Raw genomic sequence first — 20,101 nt, forward strand, 5'->3', positions numbered from 1 at the left:
GCGTGCTGGGATTAAAGGCATGCGCCATCACATCCCAGCCCCTTTTATGTTTTTAAAGATGTATTTATTTTTACTTTATGTGTCTGGGTGTTGTACCTGCACGTCTGTGCGTCACGCTGCCGGGCCCTCAGAGGCTAGAAGAGGACACTGGGGGCATAGGATCCCATGGAACTGTGTGGGTGCTGGAAACTGAACCTGGATCCTCTGCAAGGGCAATAAATACCCTTCTTTTCTTTTTAATTCTTAGCAAGGTCTCTCTCTCTCTCTCTCTCTCTCTCTCTCTCTCTCTCTCTCTCTCTCTCTCTCTCTCTGGAGTGCTACTTATCTTGGAACCCCTGTGTAGACCAGGCTGACTGACCTGTGTAGACCAGGCTGACCTGTGTAGACCAGGCTGACCTGTGTAGACCAGGCTGACCTGTGTAGACCAGGCTGACCTGTGTAGACCAGGCTTTTGCCTCAGGCGTGCTGGAATAAAAGCTACGTTCTACCACACTCAGCCAGTAAAGCACTGAGTTGTCTCTCCTAGAGGGAGGGCGGGCTGGGGTGGAGAAAAACACCTAAACATCCACCTAGAGCAGTTTTTTGTTTGTTTGTTTGTTTATGTTTTTTGAGACGGGCTTTTTCTTTGTAACAGTCCTGGCTGTCCTGGAACTCCCTCCATAGACCAGGATGGCCTCAAACTCATAGAGATCCTCCTGCCTCTGCCTCCCAAGTGCTGGGATTAAAGGTGTGCGGCACCACTGTCCGCAGCCCACGGTTTCAACTCAACAGAACTGTTATGTTACAGAGGAAGGGAGTCCCTTCTATCCCACTACTACTAAACTGCTAAACTCCCAGCTTGTGCCAGCCTCAAGGCCGGATAGGGCAGTCGGGTTTTCTTCCTGGTTACTGCTTTACACCCTGCAGTAACCGAAACGTTCTTCCCTCTAAACCGCTCCCCTTTTCCTTTCTTAAAAACAAACAGCAGCAACAACAACAAAAACCCAAGAATCTATCTCATTTTATTGTATTGTATGAGTGGGTGTTTGCCTGAATATGTGTGCCTGGTACTCTAGGACACCGGGGAGGTCTTAGTGTGCAGCTTTGAAACTCACTACTACATAGATCAGGCTGGCCTCAGTTCGCAGAGATCCACCTGCCTCTGACTCCTAAATGTAGAAACTCATTTCTGCAGGTTATTCTTGGATCTCCTTTCCCAGTTTCCTCGGGTGTGAGTGGCCAACATTAACAAACGACATTTCTCCTCAAACCCTCATCTAGCACATCGCTCTGTAGAACCAGGAAAGAAGTGTTTTTAGCATTGATGGTTTAGCTACTGGGGAACTGAGGAGCTGGGCCAGGCCAGCGGGTGTTAGGGGAAATGGTTCAGGCTGCGTTTGGGGCCAGGAAAAGTAAGGTCTCTCAAAGCTGGGCAGGCTGTGGTGGCTTAACCCCAACACTTGGGAGGTAGGGATAGATGGATCCCTTTGAGTTCAAGGCCAGCCTGACCTACAGAGCAAGTTCCTGAGCAGCTAAGGCTACACAGAGAAAACACTTCTCAACAAAACAAAATAAGACATAGTTTATGTCTCCACCTGGGAAGGGAGTTTAGCAAGAGGGTGTAGGTGTGGCCACTAAACCCAGGGACACTTGTTTGAGTGTTTTAAGACAGGGTCTCACATCATCTGGGCTGGCTCCAAACTCACTGTAGCTGAGGATGACCTTGAATTTCTTCCTATTTTCTCTCTCCCTTCTTTCCTACCTTTCTTCTTTTCTTTCCTTCCTTTCTTTTTCTTCCTCCCTTCTTTTCTCTCTCTCTCTCTCTCTCTCTCAAGACAAGGTCTCTTTACATAGTCCTGGCTGCCTTGGAAATACCTATGTAGACCAGGCTTGCCTTGAATTTTCAGTGATCATCCTTACTCTGCCTTCTGAGTGCTGGGACTACTGGTGTGGTCCACGACAGAAAAACATTGAATTTCTTTTTCTTTCTTTCTTTTTTGTTTTGTATGGTTTATTTTTTTTTTTTTTTGGTTTTTTGAGACAGAATTTCTCTGTGTAACAGTCCAGACTGTCCTGAAACTCGCTTTGTAGATCAGACTGGCCTTGAACTCACTGAGATCCACCAGCCTCTGCCTCCTGCCTCTGCCTCCCAAGGGCTGGGATTAAAGGTCTGCGCCACCACCACCTGGCACGTTGAATTTCTTGTCTTCATCTCTCAAATGCGGGAATAACAGATGTCTCAAGTACTGGGATTACAGATGTGTGCGCACCAGGGTAGGATTAGGCCCTGTTTGGAATGTGTTTCCGGGGAAAAAATCCAGGGCTTTGAGCATTCCAGGCGGGAGATCTATTAATTAAGCCACATTCCCGGCTCTTTCCTGAGGTTTTGAGAGAAGTAGCATAGGGTGCCCTAGAGCTCACTACATAGACCCCTCCTCAGTGCTGGGGTTGCAAGTGTAAATTCTGCGTTCATGGAATTTTTGGAAGGTTCTATGGCCTAAGGACGTTCACGAGCAATTGCGGCCAGACGCCACAAGGTGGCGCCCGTAGGACATTGACTGAAACACTTCGAGCAAGGCTAGGGAACCGGGCCCTAATGGCTGCTGTTCAACCCATTTACTAACCCACAAGACGAGGTAGTTGAATTTCAGATTGCACTCGCTGATCACGTGTCACGAGGCCAGCGCAGCAGCAGGCCTGGAGAGCAAGGGCGTTGGGATTTGAGTTCACACCCTGACTTCATCTCCCACTGGCCTGCCTGTTGTTGGATTTTTGGCCTCCTAACATGTCCATTCGGCACAGTGTAACAAGTCTACTTAATAATGTTATTCGGGAATTTCTAGGAGAGATTTCATGTGTTCTCACCAAGGAGAAATGGTGGCTTTGTCAGTAGCTTAACTGACACATACATCAGAGCATCCATGCTGTGAACTGTAAATATATATAATTTTTGATTTTAATCTAATTGTTTATAATGTATTCATTTTATGTACATTGGTGTTTTTCCCAGATGCATGTCTGTATGAGGGCATTAGATCCCCTGGAATTATAGTTCGACTTCAAAAAGAAAGCTGAGCAAGGTACCCCTGTCATCCATGGTTAAGAGGTGAAGGGAGGAGGAGGAGGAATTTAAGGCCGTCCTTGGCTACTTGTGGAGTTCAACACCAGTACGTTAGCTAGGTGGTTTATTCTCAGCCGTAGGAAATCGGAGGCAGGCAACTCTCTTTGAGTTCAAGGTCAGTCTGCTTTACAAACAGGGTTCCAGGCTAGCCTGTGCTACCCGGTGAGATCTTGTCTCCAAACAAAACAAAATTCCAAACAAACAAACAAAAATAATTCAAGCTATATGAGATCCTACCTCAAAAGACTAAACTAAAGCTAGAATGTAGCTCATGGTTACAGCACTTCCTTCTAGAGCTAGGCAGAGGTCCTATGTTCAATCCCCAGTCCTCAGAAACCAAACTTAAACAAAAATAATAATAATAATAATAATTGAAAATATAAGTGGATTCATTGTGTCTCTTCAATGCAGGCAATCACACCAAGTACCGTGACTTTATGTTCTGGTGGTGAACGGATGTCAGGACAAAGAGCTGAGGTTTGTAGTGTGTTCTGCTGAACACTGTGATAGTGGTCTGAGCCCTGAACACCAGGAAGTTCCCCCGTGCCATCCTGCAGGTGTTTTGCCGTGAGAGAGGCCAATGTGAGACCACCCTGGGGGGGGGGGCAATTTAGATTTAGGATTTGTGTTAAGTGATTTGGGGGAGGTTTTTAGTTTTGTTTTGTTTTTTATTTTCTGGTTTGTTTTCCCTGTGTTTCCTAAACATGGTTTCTCTGTGTAGCCCTGGTTGTCCTGGAACTCTCTTTGTAGACCAGGCTGGCTTTGAACTCACAGAGATCCTCCTGCCTTTGCCTCCCTTGTTTCTGTTTGCTTGTTTGTTTCATTTTGTTTTTTGAGCCAGGCTTCATTTTGTATTGAATGTTGTAAGCAAGCATGGACTATGTAAAACTGTGTCTTAAAAAAAAAAACAACAAAAAAACAAACAGGGGCTGGAGAGATGGCTCAGCAGTTAAGAGCACCAGCTTCTTTTACAGAGGACCTGGTTAGATTACCAGCACCCACATGGCAGCTCACAGCTGTCTGTAACTCCAAGATCTGACACCCTCACACAGACATGCATGCAGGCAAAACACCAATGCAAAAAGGAAAAACAAAACTAAACAGAACAAAAAATCCCAAACAGTTGGGCATGGTGGTGCACACTGCACTCTGGAGGCAGAGGAAAGCAAATCTAGAGTTCGAGGCTAGCCTGGTCTCCTAGGTGATACCCAGCCTCAAAACAAGGACAACCCCGAACTCCCAAACCTAATTAATAATGACGATGATCTACAATAAAAAGAACACAAAATTGTAACACAAAGGCTTCATGTGTTCGTTAAAACTGCACCAAAGAAACCGGCGCGCTACACTAGCAATCAAACACTTATTTTGTGTTAGACATCGATAAACACTTCCCAAGAATTAAATTGCCAAGCATGGTGGCACACACCTGCAACCCTCAGCCCTGGGAGGCTGAGGTAAGCGGATTTTAAGCGTTCAAAGCCAGTCGGCATCACATAGTTCCAGGCCAATCTTGGCTCCATCTCACCCTCCCGACACTGCCCCCACCCCCAAGCAATAAAGTCTGCAGATTATAAAATTCAATGTTGTCAGCTCTCGAAATTTGGATGAAAACGAAGGCCACAATCAAGGGGAAATTTGCAGAGCAGATGGCTCTTCAGACAGATGTGATTTTAAACAGGCATTGCAGAAGACCGTCCACATTGTTGTGCGTCTAAGCGAGACCTTTTCCGTCCTTAATTACAGACGGAGGTATATAATTCTCGGAACGAAGCCTGGCCTTTTGAGCTCAGTGGAAAATTCCGTTGCTGATTTGAGAGCTGAGCTTTCTCCTCTGGCTGCGGGGTGGAGGGGTGGGGGGTGGTAGTGGCGGTAAACACCCTGTGGCTGCCTTCTCTCCCCAAGCCCACTCTGTTTTGCACAGCGTAATTCACTAACAACAGCCATTTTTTTTCTCCACTCCCGCGGCCTCTTTTCTAGTCCACTTCATTGCCATATTTGCTCCCAGGTGGGCATAGTACCTTTTTTTGTTTGCTTGTTTGTTTGTTTGTTTTAAGACAGGGTTTCTCTGTAGCTTTGGAGCCTGTCCTGGAACTCGCTCTGTAGACCAGGCTGGCTTCAAACTCAGTTGTTCCGCCTGCCTCTGCCTCCTGAGTGCTGGAATTAAAGGCGTGCACCACCACCGCCCGGCTAGCATAGTACCATCTTTAAAACTGTTTTAGAATTCGTATTTTTTCTTAGCACACGTTTTAAGCTTATGTGCTGTGACCACCAGAGGACAGTTTGCAGGAGTCAGCTCAATCCTGCCACCATGTGGATCCCTGGGATGGAACTCCGCTTGGCAGGCTTTTTATTATTATTATTATTATTATTATTATTATTATTATTATTATTATTTTCCCCCTGGGTAGCCCTGGTTGTCCTGGAACTCCTAGACCGGGTGGGTCTCACTGAAACTCACAGAGATGTGCCTGCCTGTGGAATTGAAGGCTGTGGTGGTGGGTGCTATTACTCACTGTGCTTGTCCTCCTCCTGGACCTTCTTAATCTCTTCTTCCTGTACCCCAAGCTGTTCCGTCTTAGCCCAAGTCAGCACGACCCACAAAGTTGCTCAGGATGAGCACCTGGGTGAGACCCCTCTTTGTTCCCACCCCTCTGAGAGGCATCTTTACCCCCTAGGCCATCTCACCAACCCTATCATGGAAAGCTTGTGTCTTTTGTTCACTATCTCAACGCCCCTCCCTCGCCATCATGGCCACCCAGGCCTCTGGTAACCACCCTTCGCCTGCTCCTATGATTCCAGGTTTTTAGATGCCGCCAGCAAGTGAGATCATGTCATTTATCCCTCTGCATCTGGCTAATTTCACCTAGCTGCATGACGTCCTTCAGATTCACCCATGCTGTCAAAAAAAAAAAAAATGAAAGGATTTGGAAAAGTTATGTCTTTGGAAACTTTACTCAGCACTTAAATTGTTCCAGACTGGGGCCCTTAGAAATGCAAGTGTGTCCCAAGTGCTTGGGGGTGGAGACAGGAAGTTTGGGAAATTAAAGTTATCTGCAAGGTCAGCCCGGGCTACCTGAGATCCCGCCTCAAAACCAAAAATAAATTTAAAAAGCAGGCCCAGTGCAATGGGTCAATAAATTAAGGCACTTGCGTCAAGCCCGATGACTTGATCACCGCAGGATCCCAGTTTGATCCCCAGGACCCACACCATGGAGGATAGCATAGAACTGATTTCTAAAAGTTAACCTCTGACCCCCATACATGTGCTGGCGCAGTTATGCATCCACCCCCCCATACACATAAATTTACACAAAATAAAGAAGATGTACAATTTTTAAAAATGCAAGAGCAACTATTTCTTTCTTCTACTAAAAACCCTACAATCTTCAGTATTTCCAAAACCATGGTTTGTAAAAAGCCACACTCAGAGCTCAGATCTTGATTTTGAAGTCTTGTTCTATGCACAAGGGACCCGGGACTCTGTGGATGATTAGCTGGTTGCAGGTCAGGGCAGGGGAAACAGGAGACTAGAATGTCTCGTTGTGTCTGGAAAGCATGGGAGGATTGTTTTGTTTTGTTTTAATGTCAAAAAGTTTGAAAAGATCCAGAATCAAAACTGGAGCAGTCCTGGAGAAGATAAATTCTGAAAGTAGCAAATTATAAACAAGCCCTTAATTAAGTTAAAAACTCCACAAAATCAGCATGGAATCAATTAAGGTGGGATAAAGGAAAGGGCCGGCTGAGAGAAGAATTCTAGCTGAGGGACAGCTGGAGGCGTGGGATGAGAAAGCGATCACTCGACGGCTCTCGGGGAGCAACTATCGCGAGAAAGAATCGTGGATGGTACCGAGCCTGTGTGCTGCCGTGAGATGCCCGGTGGGCAGAGGCACTGTCTGCCAAGTCTCGGTTCCACCTGCAGGGCCCGCACAGTAGAGGGAAGAGAATTGACGCCCACGAGTGGTCCTCTCGCCTGTCCACGTGTGGCCTATGGCATGTGCCTGTCCGCTCACATACACAAACAAATGTAAGATTTTAAAATAATAAAACATTTTTAAAGGTCGTTTATTTATTTGTATTTAATGTGCGTTGGTGTTTTGCCTGCATGTATGTCTGTGTGAGGGTGTCAGATCTTGGAGTTACAGACAGTTGTGGGCTGGGTGCCATGTTGGTGCTGGGAATTGAACTCAGTGCTCTTAACCGCTGAGCCATCTCTCCAGCCCCCAACAAAACAGTTTTTTGAGAATTTCATGCATACGTGCAATTTATTTTGTTCATTTTCGCTCCTATCCCCTGCCCAGATCCACCATCTACCCTACCCTTCCTAATTTTAAATTCTATGTGGGGGTATGTATGTGAACACGTGTGCAGGTGAGCGGGGAAGCCAGAGGAGGATATTAAATCCCCTGCAGTTGGAGCAGCAGGCAGACGAAAGCTTCTAGAAGCAGGTACTGGGAATCACACTTGGATCCCTTGAAGGAGCTATAAGCTCTTTTTTGTTTGTTTTTTGTTTTGTTTTTGTTTTTCAAGGCAAGGTTTCTCTGTAACTTTGGGAACCTGTCCTGGAACTAGCTCTTGTAGACTAGGCTAGCCTTGAACTCACAGAGATCCGCCTGCCTCTGCCTCCCTGAGTGCTGGGATTAAAGGCCTCCGTCACCACCACCCCGGTGAGCTACACGCTCTTAATCACTAAGCCATCCCTTCAGATCCCTTCACCCTTTGGTAACCTCTCAGTTCCAATTTGTCCTGTTCAGGGGTGTGAAGACATCCACTCAAGAACAAAAGAATTTTAAAGAAACCTGTGTTGGCCAGGCAGTGGTGACACACGCCTTTAATCTCCAGGAAAGGCATGCTTGCGCCAACATGAAGATCTTTGAGACTCAGGAAGCATCAGACAAACCCAGGCTGAGGGACATTCTACAGACCGTTCTGTGTTCCTCAGAAATGTCAGGGTCCAGATGGGTGGGGTGACCAGGCCTTTAATCCCAGCACTTGGGAGGCTGATGTGGGGGAATCTTGGTGAATTTCAAGCCAGCCAAGGCTATATATTGAGACCCTTTCTCAAAAAATATGTCAGTGATGGCGGTTGAGATGGCTCAGGGAGTAAAGGCACCTGCCGCACCTGCCGGGAAAGCCTGCTGGCCTAAGTTCAATCCCGAGACTTGAGTAGAGTTGGACGGAGAGAGCTTATTCCATAAACTCAGCCTCCGGCTCCACGCGTGTGCCCTGGAGGGTGTGCCCCTCTCCGTCATATAACACACGGTGCATTTTTTAAATTTACCTTCATTTCATGTGCATTGGTGTTTTGCCTGCATGTATGTCTGTGCGAGCGTGTCGGATCCTCTGGAAGGGGAGTTAAAAACAAATGTGAGCGAATTGAACCCAGGTCTTCTGGAAGAGTCGCCAGTGCTCCTAATCTCTGAGCCATCTCTCCAGCCCCGCCTCTGTTTTTATTATTTATTGATTAATTGGTTGATTGGCTGAGGTCTACCTGCTCTCTGCCTCTTAAGTGCCGGGATTAAAGGCGTGGGACATTGTGCCAGACTCTACTTTTGTTTATTTATTTAATTGTTATTGTTTTAAGTTTATTTTTTATTTTAAGTTGATTTGGTATTTTGTCTGTATGTATGTCTATGTGAGCGTGTCAGAGCCCCTGGAACTGGAACTACAGACAGGTGTGAGCTGCCATGTAGGTTCTAGGAATTCGAACCCAGGTCCTCTGGAAGAGTAGTCAGTGTAAACTACTGAGCCATCTCTCCAGCCCCCTGTTTCTGTTTTTTAACTTTTTGAAACAGGGTTTCATGTACTGAGGTTCTCCTCAAACTTGTTAATGTGGCCGAGGATGACTTTGAACTTCCTCCAGGTCTGAAGTTCTAGGTCTACACCCATACGCCACCACGGCCTGTTTATGCCGTGCTGGGAATTGAGCCCAGGGCTTCGAACAAGCTAGGTGAGTAGTCTATCAACTGAGCTACACCCCTGGGGCCAAATAAGGTTTAATAAATGAATTTAATGTGCACTGAACACAAATAAATAAATAGATAAATAGATAGATAGATAGATAGATAGATAGATAGATAGATAGATAGATAGATAAATATCGATCTTCTTAGGGGCTGGAGAGATGGCTCAGAAGTTTAGAGCACTTACTGCTCCTGCAGAGAACCCGGGTTCAGTTTCCACTATGCATATCGGTTGAGCCTCTGGCTTCCAAGGGAACCTGTATGCATGGCATGTGCTTTAACTCACATAGGCACACACACATATGTGCAAAATAAGTTAATAATTATCTTAAAAGGATTCGAAGCCCCCAAACCCAATATATGTATGTATATATATATATGCATATGTATATATGTATATATAATGTGTTTATGTATATACATACATACACATTGGTCAGTTCCCTTTGAAGGATATTGGGTTTTTCTCCAATCATTTTGTATTACAGGATATGGTAAGGAAAAGAAGCCATTAAGGAAGCAGTTCTCAACCTTCCTAATGCTGTGATCCTTTAATACATTTTCTCGTGTTGTGGTGATCCTCCCACCAAAATAATTATTTCTTTGCTACTTCATAATTGTAATTTTTCTACTACTATGAATGGTAATGTAAATATAAGATATGCTGGATATCTGATATGGGACCCCGGGGAAAGGACCATTTGACCCCCAGAGAGGTCTCAACCCACCCACAGGTCGGGAACTGCTGAATTAAAATGCTGGCAGCCAGTGCTGTAGCTCAGGAGTGGAATGCTTGCCTGGCATAAGGAGGTTCTCAATTCTTGAATGTGAGGCGTCTGTTACAAGCCCCATGTTAGAGCGCTGGGTCCCCAGCTGGTGATGGTGTTGTGAGAGGCTGGGGACCTGGAGGGGAAGAGGAGCCTAGCTGGTAGTCCTAGATCACTGGCGTGGGCCTCGCTGGTCTACCCAGCCTGGCCGCAGTCTGCTTTCTCGAATTCCTCGTTTGTACTTTTTGGAGAAGTAGCCACAGATCCTGGAGCCCCTACACCATTTCCACCTTGACAGACTGAGATCCTCTGAGACGGTGGGTCAAAGTAGACCCTGCTCTGGCTGTCAGCTGCTTTTGTTCAGGCAGTTTGTCACACGTGGTGGGGGGACGACTAAGACAATCTGCACAGAACCAACCACAAGGAATGTGAAGGTTGCTCAGGTTAGCTCTAACTCCCTATGTCCTATTTCACAGAGGGTCACAGTATCACATAGATCACGGCACATTTATACATATGTATCACGATAGTTACATATCTACATCTACATATATATCGATATCTACATATACATGAAGGGCTTTCTGAGACAAAAAGTCTCACTATGTAGCGCTGGCTGTCCTGGCACTCTCTGTATAGACCAGGCTAGCCTTAAACTCACAGGCAAGCACCTACCTCTAACTCCTGAGTACTGGTCTTAAAGGTGTACACCACCATGCCCAGCATATTCTTAATTTTTCAAAAACAAGTTCTCTGTGGAGCTGGAGAGATGGCTGGGTGGTTAAGAGCATTGACGGTTAGTATTCAGGCGTCTGTACTGGGCTGCCCTCGGGGTCCTGACAGGATCCGTCCTCAACTGCAGCCACTAAGAGTAGCTCCTGTGCACATTCACTACGTTCCCTTTTTAGAAGGTGGGTCTTGCCCACCTCTCATCTCTTTCTCCCCCTTTCCTTCTCTCTTCCACCACTCTTGTCCCCAGGGACAAGTCTCTGCCGTCCTCTCTGCCCCTCTCTGCCCCTTTCTCTGTCTCTTCTCTCTCCTTTTCCAATAAACCTCTTATGTGAGCCTTGTTGCATGGCATGACTTCTCTTCACGGCTTTTTAAAATTACAGCATTGCCTGCCCTTCCAGAGCACAGGGGTTTGATTCCTAGCAACCACGCTGCAGCTCAGAACGGTCTATAACTCCAGTTCCAAGGGATCTGATGCTCTCTTCTGACCTCCTCGGGCAGTACACACTAACAGTGCACAGACAGACACACAGACAAATCTGTATATACATAAAATGAAAACAAATCTTTAAAAATAAACAAATAAAGCAGTCTGTGTGTCTTCTTACGTGTTGGGTGCTGGTCCCTGTCTTCCACCTTGTTTGGGGTGTGGGGGGGGGTGTCTTCTGTTCACTGCTATCTGTGCCAAGCTAGCTGTGAGCTTCCCAGGACTCACCAGTCTCCGCCCCCATCTCACTGGATAGAGGAGCGCTGGGATTTACAGATTCGTTAAAGCTCTTCTGGCTTTCCACGGGTACCGGGGATCTTAACTCAGGGTCTTATTGTAGAGCAAGTATTTTACCCACTGAGCCTTCTCGGCTCTGTACCCTTAATTCTCTGCCCTGTGTCCTTTCTACTCAGCCTCACATCAGCTCCCCCCAAAGAGAAACACATTAAGCGTATTTGCCATAGGATCTTTGCTCAGGGCTGCCACCGTCTACTTAGGACTGTGATATTTTAGAGACACAATGGTCCACGCTTTTACAAAAGTAATCTGTGAGGCAGCCCATACATAGTAGATAGAAAACAAAACAATGACAATAACACCACCACTACCAAGAAAAAAAAACCTCAGTTTGGATTGTTTTTCTGAATGGGGGAAATAGAACATTTGCTTAAGCAGATGTTCCTTGGTTCTCTTTCATGTACCCTCTGCTCCCTACTCTGGGACTGATGGAGAGTTGCTCCCAGCTATTAAAAGCTGTACTAAAGCCCCCATCTCCAGATCTTTGCATCGTGCCCCCTTCTAATTCAAAACGGACCTTGAGGTCTTTAGTAAGCACCAAAGGACGTGAGTGGACCCGTGGCGGCAGGATGGAGGGGTGGGGGGAGAGCAGAAGTGGACCGAAGGACTTATGGTTGTGGTTATTATTATTTTAAATAGAATATCTTTTGTTTATTCTTTTGACGATTTCACATGAGGGAACATAGCAGCATCCCGATGTCATTGGTTTCTGAACTCACAGTTCCAGACAACTTAGGCCTGCCATTGCCCTCACCAGATGCTGATCTTGGAAGAAGCCTCCTTCAGGTCCTGAAGCTGTGGTTGAGTCCTGGCTTTCACTCCTTTCCTGTTAGTTCTTCCAGATGGTTGGGGACTCGTGGGTCACCCCAAAACAAGAGCCCAATGTCAAAACTAGAAAAAAAAGATAAAGAGGGTCACTTCAGACTGATTACGGGAACAATCCATCACGGGGCCATTAACATTCTAAACACATGCATCCCAAACACAGGTGCACCCAATTTTATAAAACAAACGCTATTAGATGCAAAACTCTAGATGAGTTCTAGGACAATAGCGGTAGCAGGACTTCAATACCCTGCTCTCAATAAATGATAAGCCTTCCGGACCAAAAAAGAGGGCGAGAGAGAGAAAGAGAGAAAGAAAGAAAAAAAAAAAACAGAAAAATCTGGGGAAATACAAAAGAGCCTGATGTCTTTTGAAACCGGAATAAATAGAACTCTCAAGCTTTTGATTCTCTGGGAGAGCTATTGGACTCCTTTTGCAGAGCGGTGTTTCATTTCTTATAGCAAAGAGGTTTTGAAATTGCATTCAAGTGCCTAATAACCTTCTTGGCACATAAAGGAAGTCCTCCATCAACCACACACGCACAAAAAAAAAAAAAAGAAAAGAAAAGAAAAAGAAGAAGGACAGAATGTACTGAGTGGCGGACAAGGAGAGGACATAATGAGGCTTTAACTCGCACCTGCGGCAGCTGCCCACCAAGGACCCAGGACTTCCGTTTCAGTCAGCAGCCTGCATGGCTACATTTCTGCCCCCCTCTAATCCAAAAATGACCTAGAGGCCTTTAGTAAGTGCCAAGGGCTTGAGTGGACCAATAAGGGGGCGGCAGAAAGGGACTGAAGGACTTATTGTTTCGATTATTATTATTATTATTTTGAAACAGAATGTCTTTCATTTATTCTTTGATAATTCCATACATGTAAGCAATGAACCTTGGCCATATGCATCCAAACTCTCGCTTCCCACTCGGCCAGGCACCCCAAGGCATTATCCTTCCTCAGCCCTTTGTGTTCTCCTACAGCAGGATTTAACCCCTGTTGAGTCTTCCCATCCACCCACATTCCACTTTGTCCTTGGCTAGAAGCCTGCCCTCCCGCCATGGCTCCCTCTGCAGGGTACTCAACCTCGCTAGCAACCAGAGAAGATCACCATGGAAACCACTTGTAGAGAGGAAGGAGTGGGTGGTCAAGAGGGTGAGGAGAGGGCAGCGAGAGCTTCAGAGAATGAAATATTTCATGCAACATGATGTGGTTGCAAAACCTGGGTCTAGATGTAGCTCAGGGTAACCGATAAACATTTCTTATTTGCCGTTAGGATGCACAGAGCCTCCCATCACAAGCGCCCATGTCTGCATCCCTAGCATCCATACATATATATGTTTTATCTGTTTTAAAATATTTATCTTAAGTGACGTGTACGTGGTTGTGTGCCACATGACAAATAAAAATCACAAGTCTAGGTATTTACCAAATTCACTGATGGGAACACCGGGCAGGTAGACCATGGCGCACCAGGGACAACTCTGCCATCAAACAGCATCCACTGCTTTGGGACCCGTGGAAGCTAGTGTTCTGTTCTATAATGCATCCCAGAGGCTTTACCTGAGAGTTGAAAGTACGGCAACAGAAGCAGAGATAGGCAACGAGTGGCTATTACGAGAACTAAGATGGTCTAAAATAAATGCAACTGTGTACCAGCAGATTTCCAACTCCCAGTCACAGAGCTGTGACCAGTCCATCAGCCCTGTCCCTAGGACTTCGGCTTCACAGTTTCCCCTGTGCTGGGGTTGAATGCAGGGCTGGACGCAGGCTAAGCACATTCCGCATGCCTATGTTTTCTTTCAGGGCTGCACAATCCCTCATTAACTCAAGCTGACCGAAATCTCCTCCAGTTTTTATTTGTTTGGTTGGTTTGGTTTTAGTTTTGAAGACAGGGTTTCTCTGGGTAGCCCTGGCTGTCCTGGAACTCACTTTGTAGACCAGGTTGGCCACAAACTCACAGAGATCCTCCTGCCTCTGCCTCCTGGGTGCTCAGATTAAAGGCGTGCGCCACCACGCCCAACCACGTATTTCTTCGTGTGTGTGTGTGTGTGTGTGTGTGTGTGTGTGTGTGTGTGTGTTTGTCTGTCTGCCTTTGTGTGGAAACCCAAGGTTGATGTTGGGTGTTAGCCTCCATCTCTCTGCCACCTTACTCAACGAAGCAGCTTCTCTCAATCAAACCCAGAGTGTGAAGATATGACTAGTCTTGCTAGCTCTTTGCTCTGGGGATCTGGAATGACGAGTGAGCTGCCGTGCCCACCCAGCAGTTACACGTGTTCTGGAGTAACTCCAAACTCTAGTCCCCATGCTTTCAGGGCAAGTGATTTAACTGCTGAGCTACCTCCCCAAAGCTCTTCCTATCGTTTTAAGTGTAGCTCCTGAATATTCAAAATGATACTCACAGTGTATATTTATGTCCTGATTACATTTCATCACATGCTTCTAAAGTCGATTTCTCCTCTCTCTCTCTCTCTCTCTCTCTCTCTCTCTCTCTCTCTCTCTCTCTTTCTCTCTCTCGTCTTTTATTGCTTTGTGCATCTCTGGATCACCGTGAACATTCTATGGACAACAGTAAAGACTTGTTTGTGGTTTTAAAAAGTTACGTGTTATCCCTGTGTGTGCACGTGCACGACACATGTGGCCATGGCTTACGTGCACGCATGTGTGCGGAAGTCTGCAGACACTCTCGGGAGTCGGTCCTCACCTTCCACCATAGGTTCCCGGGATCCAACTCTGCCCAAAGTATGTGTTTTTACCCTTTGAGCCATGTCTCTGGCCTTGTCTGTGTTGGTTACCCAGTAGGCTCAGTATCTAGAATAATTAACGACACATAATTGGCTATTGATATAAAGATGCTTTTCAATTTATAAAGGATTGACATCCTGATAAACCCATCATGTTTCAAATATTTTACATAAAAAATGTGCATGTAAGAGTCTGGAGAGTGGGGCTGGAGAGTTGTTTCAGAGGTTAAGAGCACTGGCTGCTCTTCCAGAGGGCTTGGGTTCAGTTCCCAGAACCCTTATGGCAGCTCACAACTGTCTGTAACTCCAGTCCCAGGGGATCTAACACGCTCACATAGACATGCATGCAGGCAAAGCACCAATGTACATAAAATAAATAAATAAAGTTTAAAAGAGAGAGAAAGAGAGCTTGTGTAAGAGAGACAGAGGGGTAGTGTAAGCCTTTAATTACAGTGTTCCAGAGGCAGAGACAGGCAGATCTCTGAGTTTGAGGATAGCCTGGTCTACAGAACAAGCCAGTTCCGGGAAAGCCAGAGCTAGACAGAGAAACTCTGCCTTAAAAAACACAAAAAGGGGCTGGAGAGATGTCTCAGAGGTTAAGAGAACTGGTTGCTCTTCCAGAGGTTTAATTCCCAGCAACCCCATGGTGACTCACAACATCTGTAATGAGATCTGATGCCCCTTCTGGATTGTAGGCGTACATGCAGGCAGAACGCTGTATGCGTAGATGACCTAATGGCTAAAAGAGTACCTGCTGCACAAGAATGACCCCAGGACCCATGTAAAAAGTTGAAGGTGGCTGCACTTGTCTGCTGCCCCAGTGCTGTGGAGCAAAAACAGGAAGACTGCAGGAATTTGCTGGTCAGACAGCCTAGACAAAACCCAGCAAACTCCAGGTTTAGCAAGACACCCTGTCCCAAAAGAACAAAGCAGAACGTGACACACCGGACACCCACTACCCTGTCACCTCTGGCCTCTGCACCTGCACAGATGCACATATATACCACACCTCCACACATGAGAAGCTGGATTAGTGCACCTGACCTGTTGAATCTGTCTCATGCTAGTCCGCATGCTCAGAACACTTGATCATCCTGCAGCTCGGAAAAACTCTCCTCTCACAAAACCTATTTTAGAATACGGTGTTGGATGCCTTGCATATGTATTTTATAGACAGCCTAGCTTATCAAGATACAAAATACAGCTTTAAAAAAGTGTTGGTGGTCTGGGCTTGGTTATCTCAGTGGTAGAACATCTTCCCAGCATGCACAGCTCCTTCCTCAACACACACACACACACCACAAACACCACAAACACATACACACACCACACACGTACACACACACACACACACACACACACAATGGTGTATAGTACACCCTATTGTTACTTACTCTCTTAATTATATGACTGACTGGGACCTTCAGCTCACTGCCACAGCCTGGCACTGTCACAATATCATGGTGCATATTAACAGTCAGGAAAGAAGATCGACATTCTAAGCACCCTTACTGCAGAATGTGTAGCGGTTATACTATAGCAAATAAAAACAAATTTAAAGGTGGGCCCGGAGAGCTAGCTCAGCGAACTCTAGAGATCTACCTAGATAGATATCTAAGTACATTGGCAGCTCTTGCAGAGGATTTGGTTTGGTTCCCAGCACCCACGGGTCGTCTTCCAACTGCTTCTAACTCTGGCTTTAGAGTATCTAATGCCATCTTCTGGCCTCTGTGGGTACTGTGCCCATGGGATACACATACCTACATACAGGCAAGCACTTACACACATAAAATAAAATAAATACATCTTAGAAAGAAAGGAAAGGTTGTTTTTTTTAAAAAAAAATGGAAGTTATCAACCGAGAAACACCTGCGTATTTTTCTCGTGTGTATCTGCTCATGTGTGTCATGTCAGATGGCGACTTGGAGTGTTTGCTTTTGTCTTCTGATTGCTGGCAATAGGCTTGCTTGTTTGCTATGCATGCACTAGGAAAACTGGTCCACGAGCTCCTGGGGATTCTTCTGTCTCTGTGTCCAGTCTTGCAGTGATGCACTGGGGTTATAGAGACAAGCTAGTGTGCCCAGTTTTACGTGGATTCTGGGGATCTGAACCCAGGTCCTCACACTTGCATGACGTGCACTTTATCCATAGAGACAACTCCCCATCCTCATTCCTATCAGCTTCAGTTCCCATTACAATGGGAAGAGTCCTCTGCATCGCTAACACCCCAGAGAATGTCCTAAGAACCAAAGTGGAGTAATGGATGCTGGATCAGCTAAACTGGGGTTGGGACAGAATCATGGTTCTGTGGCACCCCTGCCTGGATGGGGCTGAGGCTAGGAGACATATATATTTTAACAGCTACTTGAAGGACCAAGTATTGTGGCTGGGAAGAGGGCGGAATCTTGAAAGTCAACAAGGAACAGAGGAAAGTGTCCCTCTCTTCACCTGGGGAGTGTGACACTGGGACTAGGAGTCTCTTTTCTCCTGTCCGTCACACACACGCCTCTCCCTGCCACTATCCCAGGACTTCACCTGATTTGCTCACTTTGGGTCCTGGGACACAGCAGGGTGTTAGGGCTGAGCTCTGAAATTGTCCAAGAGAATAGCTGAAGTGGAGACGTGAGGGGAAAGCTTAGCCTTAGAGACTTTCAGCTTCCTAGCAGAATCCTTGCTATGCTCAATTGTTTCCCTCCTCTTCATTATAAAGTCCCTCATGCTTATTTGAAGGACCTCTGGCCTGTCATGCTATGTCTCATTCCAATATGTTATTTTCTAGGGAATGTAACGCTGTCAGCTATTCATATATGGCAAATCTATGTCTACATGGATTATGATAGAAAATATTCACACAGATGTATAAGCACATCTTTCTACCTGTATCTGTGTATCTAAAATCTCATACATATCTATATTTATATTACAGCTATATCTATTTTAGAGCAGGTTCCCAGGTAGGGGTGCAGTGGACCCATGTCCCCCAGACCCCACCTTAGTTGTTCTGACATCTATTACTCTGCTTTGGTCCTTAGTAGCATCCTCTGGTGCTAGTGATAGAGGCATGCTCTTCCTGTTGCTATGGGAACCAAGGCCGATAGGAATGAGGCTGAGAGATACAGGGGATAGAATTTTCCAGACTATATTGTAAGTTAGAATCCCGACCAGGCATATGAATAATTCACAGGAATATTTGGTGTGGGGAAATATTAGATGAAAATGCAAGATCATGGGTCAGGGATTTTATTTTTTCTCAACCTCAGTTTTCTTTTTCAAAAATGGAGAATATCTATTTCTGGATTATAGTATGGTAAGGATTACAATAGGTGTGATTTCAAATCACTTAACTCCATACCTGTCATAGTGTGGCCAGAATTGGTAAAATAATGTTTTTTAGACTGTATAGGTACTGAAATGGGGGAGGTATTAATTAGGATTAGTACAGGAAGAGAACTGATGCATTAAGAGGGCCTTTATTGAATTAGTCTACACAGTACAACCTGGTAGTCTACAGTGACTTCATCTGACCTAATCTAGTCCTGAGGGCCTGGAGAGTTCCCAGAGAACCACTGGTCTTCCGTCCATATTGGAAAGGCAAAAAAAGCTGGGTTCTGATATCAGTGTAGGGTTGCATGCAGCAACAGGGCAGATGGACTAAAAAAGGGGGGAGGGGCTACACAAGCTTGCCAACATGGTAGACAAACTCAGCAGTAAGACCGCAAGGCAACGAGTCAAGAAAGTGAAGCTCTTCCCCGGGATCCTCGTGCCTGACTGCCACGGGAGGTGATGGGTCTTCCTAATTCAACCGCCCTGATCAAGGAAATCTCCCGCATGTGTGCCCAGCGTCTTACCTCTCGGGTGACTCCAGATCCAGTCAGGCTGACAGCTAAGTTTATCATTCATGGAGGGACGAGAAGAATGACGGTGAAAATGCAGATTCCCAGGCTGCTCTCCAACCAGAGAAGCCAAACCGCCCATTCTGCCTTTGCCTTCCACCTAACATTCTGCCTTGTTTATCTATTTATTTATCTATTTGCCAAACAAACTATCCTGTTGTCTGAAGACCCCTCCCCTTCCCCGTCTCCCTGTCTTGGTCTTTCTCTCTGTCTGTGTGTGCGTCTGCCTGTCTGATTACTTTCTGCTCACTGCAGAATAAGGTCATAGCACCAGGATGAGGATTTTCTCTTAGTGTTTCTGCATTCCTAACCCACTGCAATGCTCAGCACACAGTAGGTGTTTTATAGATACGGTCACGACTCAGGATCCATGAAGGATCTGTTCTAAGACTCCTGAGTATGACTAAACCCACACATCCGCAAGCCCCTTATAGAAAATGGTAGTGTTTGCACACACAATTTTTATCCCATCTATTACATTTATTAATTTTGTGTGCATATATGGTGCCTACTGGGGGGAGGGAGTGCGCACGTGCCCTGGTACACACATGGAATCGAAGGAGTTTTTTCTCTCCTTCCACCAATGAGACCCGGGAAATGAACTCCGTTTCTTAGGCTTGGAAGCGATTACCTTGACCTAGTCATCTTGTCATTCCCATGTATATATTTTTGTCAACTCCAGATTAATTCTAGTACCTAGTAACATGTATGAGCTATGGAGTTGTAATTACACTGTCTTAGGAAATTCTGACCTCTCAGAAACGTCTGTCTTTTCAGTCTAGATGCAATGTGTGTTTGTTTGTTTGTTTGTTTGTTTGGATTGAGGCAGGGTCTCACTTTGTAGTCCTAGCTGGCCTTGAGCTCACTCCGTAGACAAGGCTGGCTTTGAGCTCAGAGAGATTTGCTTGCCTCTGCCTCCCAGGTTCTGGGGTTAGAGGTGTGAGTTACTACTCACTATACCTGGCTTCTGAATGTTTTTGGTGCAAATCTTGTTGAATTTGCATAGTTGGAATCTCTGGCTTGAGAGGCAGAGTGCACTGGGAAAGAGAGATGGTGTCTGTGGAAAGGGCAGAACACCGAGGAGGATTGAGGAGGGATGAATGGCTGGGAAAGGTGCAGGAAGCTGAGATCTGGAATTCCGAATTCAAGCAGGAGGAGGGCTTCTTTGTTTACACAGTGGTTCTCAACCTTCCTAATGCTGCAACCCTTTAATGCAGTTCCTCATGCTGTGATGACCCCAAACATAAAGTCGTTTTCATTGCTACTTCATAACTGTAATGTTGCTACTGATGTGAACCATGAT

At 45.9% G+C, this 20,101-nt stretch overlaps 1 protein-coding gene across 4 annotated transcripts in view; it reads right to left on the bottom strand.

Annotated features, from left to right (window-relative positions):
* Positions 1–20,101, bottom strand: part of LOC142860766 (ubiquitin carboxyl-terminal hydrolase 29-like) — a 211,181-nt gene that overhangs the window by 16,295 nt on the left and 174,785 nt on the right. For all 4 annotated transcript variants that reach the window (XM_075992510.1, XM_075992497.1, XM_075992504.1 and 1 more), the window contains exon 3: positions 12,098–12,234. The gene's annotated coding sequence lies outside the window, so the exon portion shown is untranslated. The remainder of the gene's footprint in view (positions 1–12,097; positions 12,235–20,101) is intronic.

The sequence above is a fragment of the Microtus pennsylvanicus genome, chromosome 1 (genome assembly GCF_037038515.1).
Source record: "Microtus pennsylvanicus isolate mMicPen1 chromosome 1, mMicPen1.hap1, whole genome shotgun sequence".
In the NCBI taxonomy this organism is placed as follows: Eukaryota; Metazoa; Chordata; class Mammalia; order Rodentia; family Cricetidae; genus Microtus; species Microtus pennsylvanicus.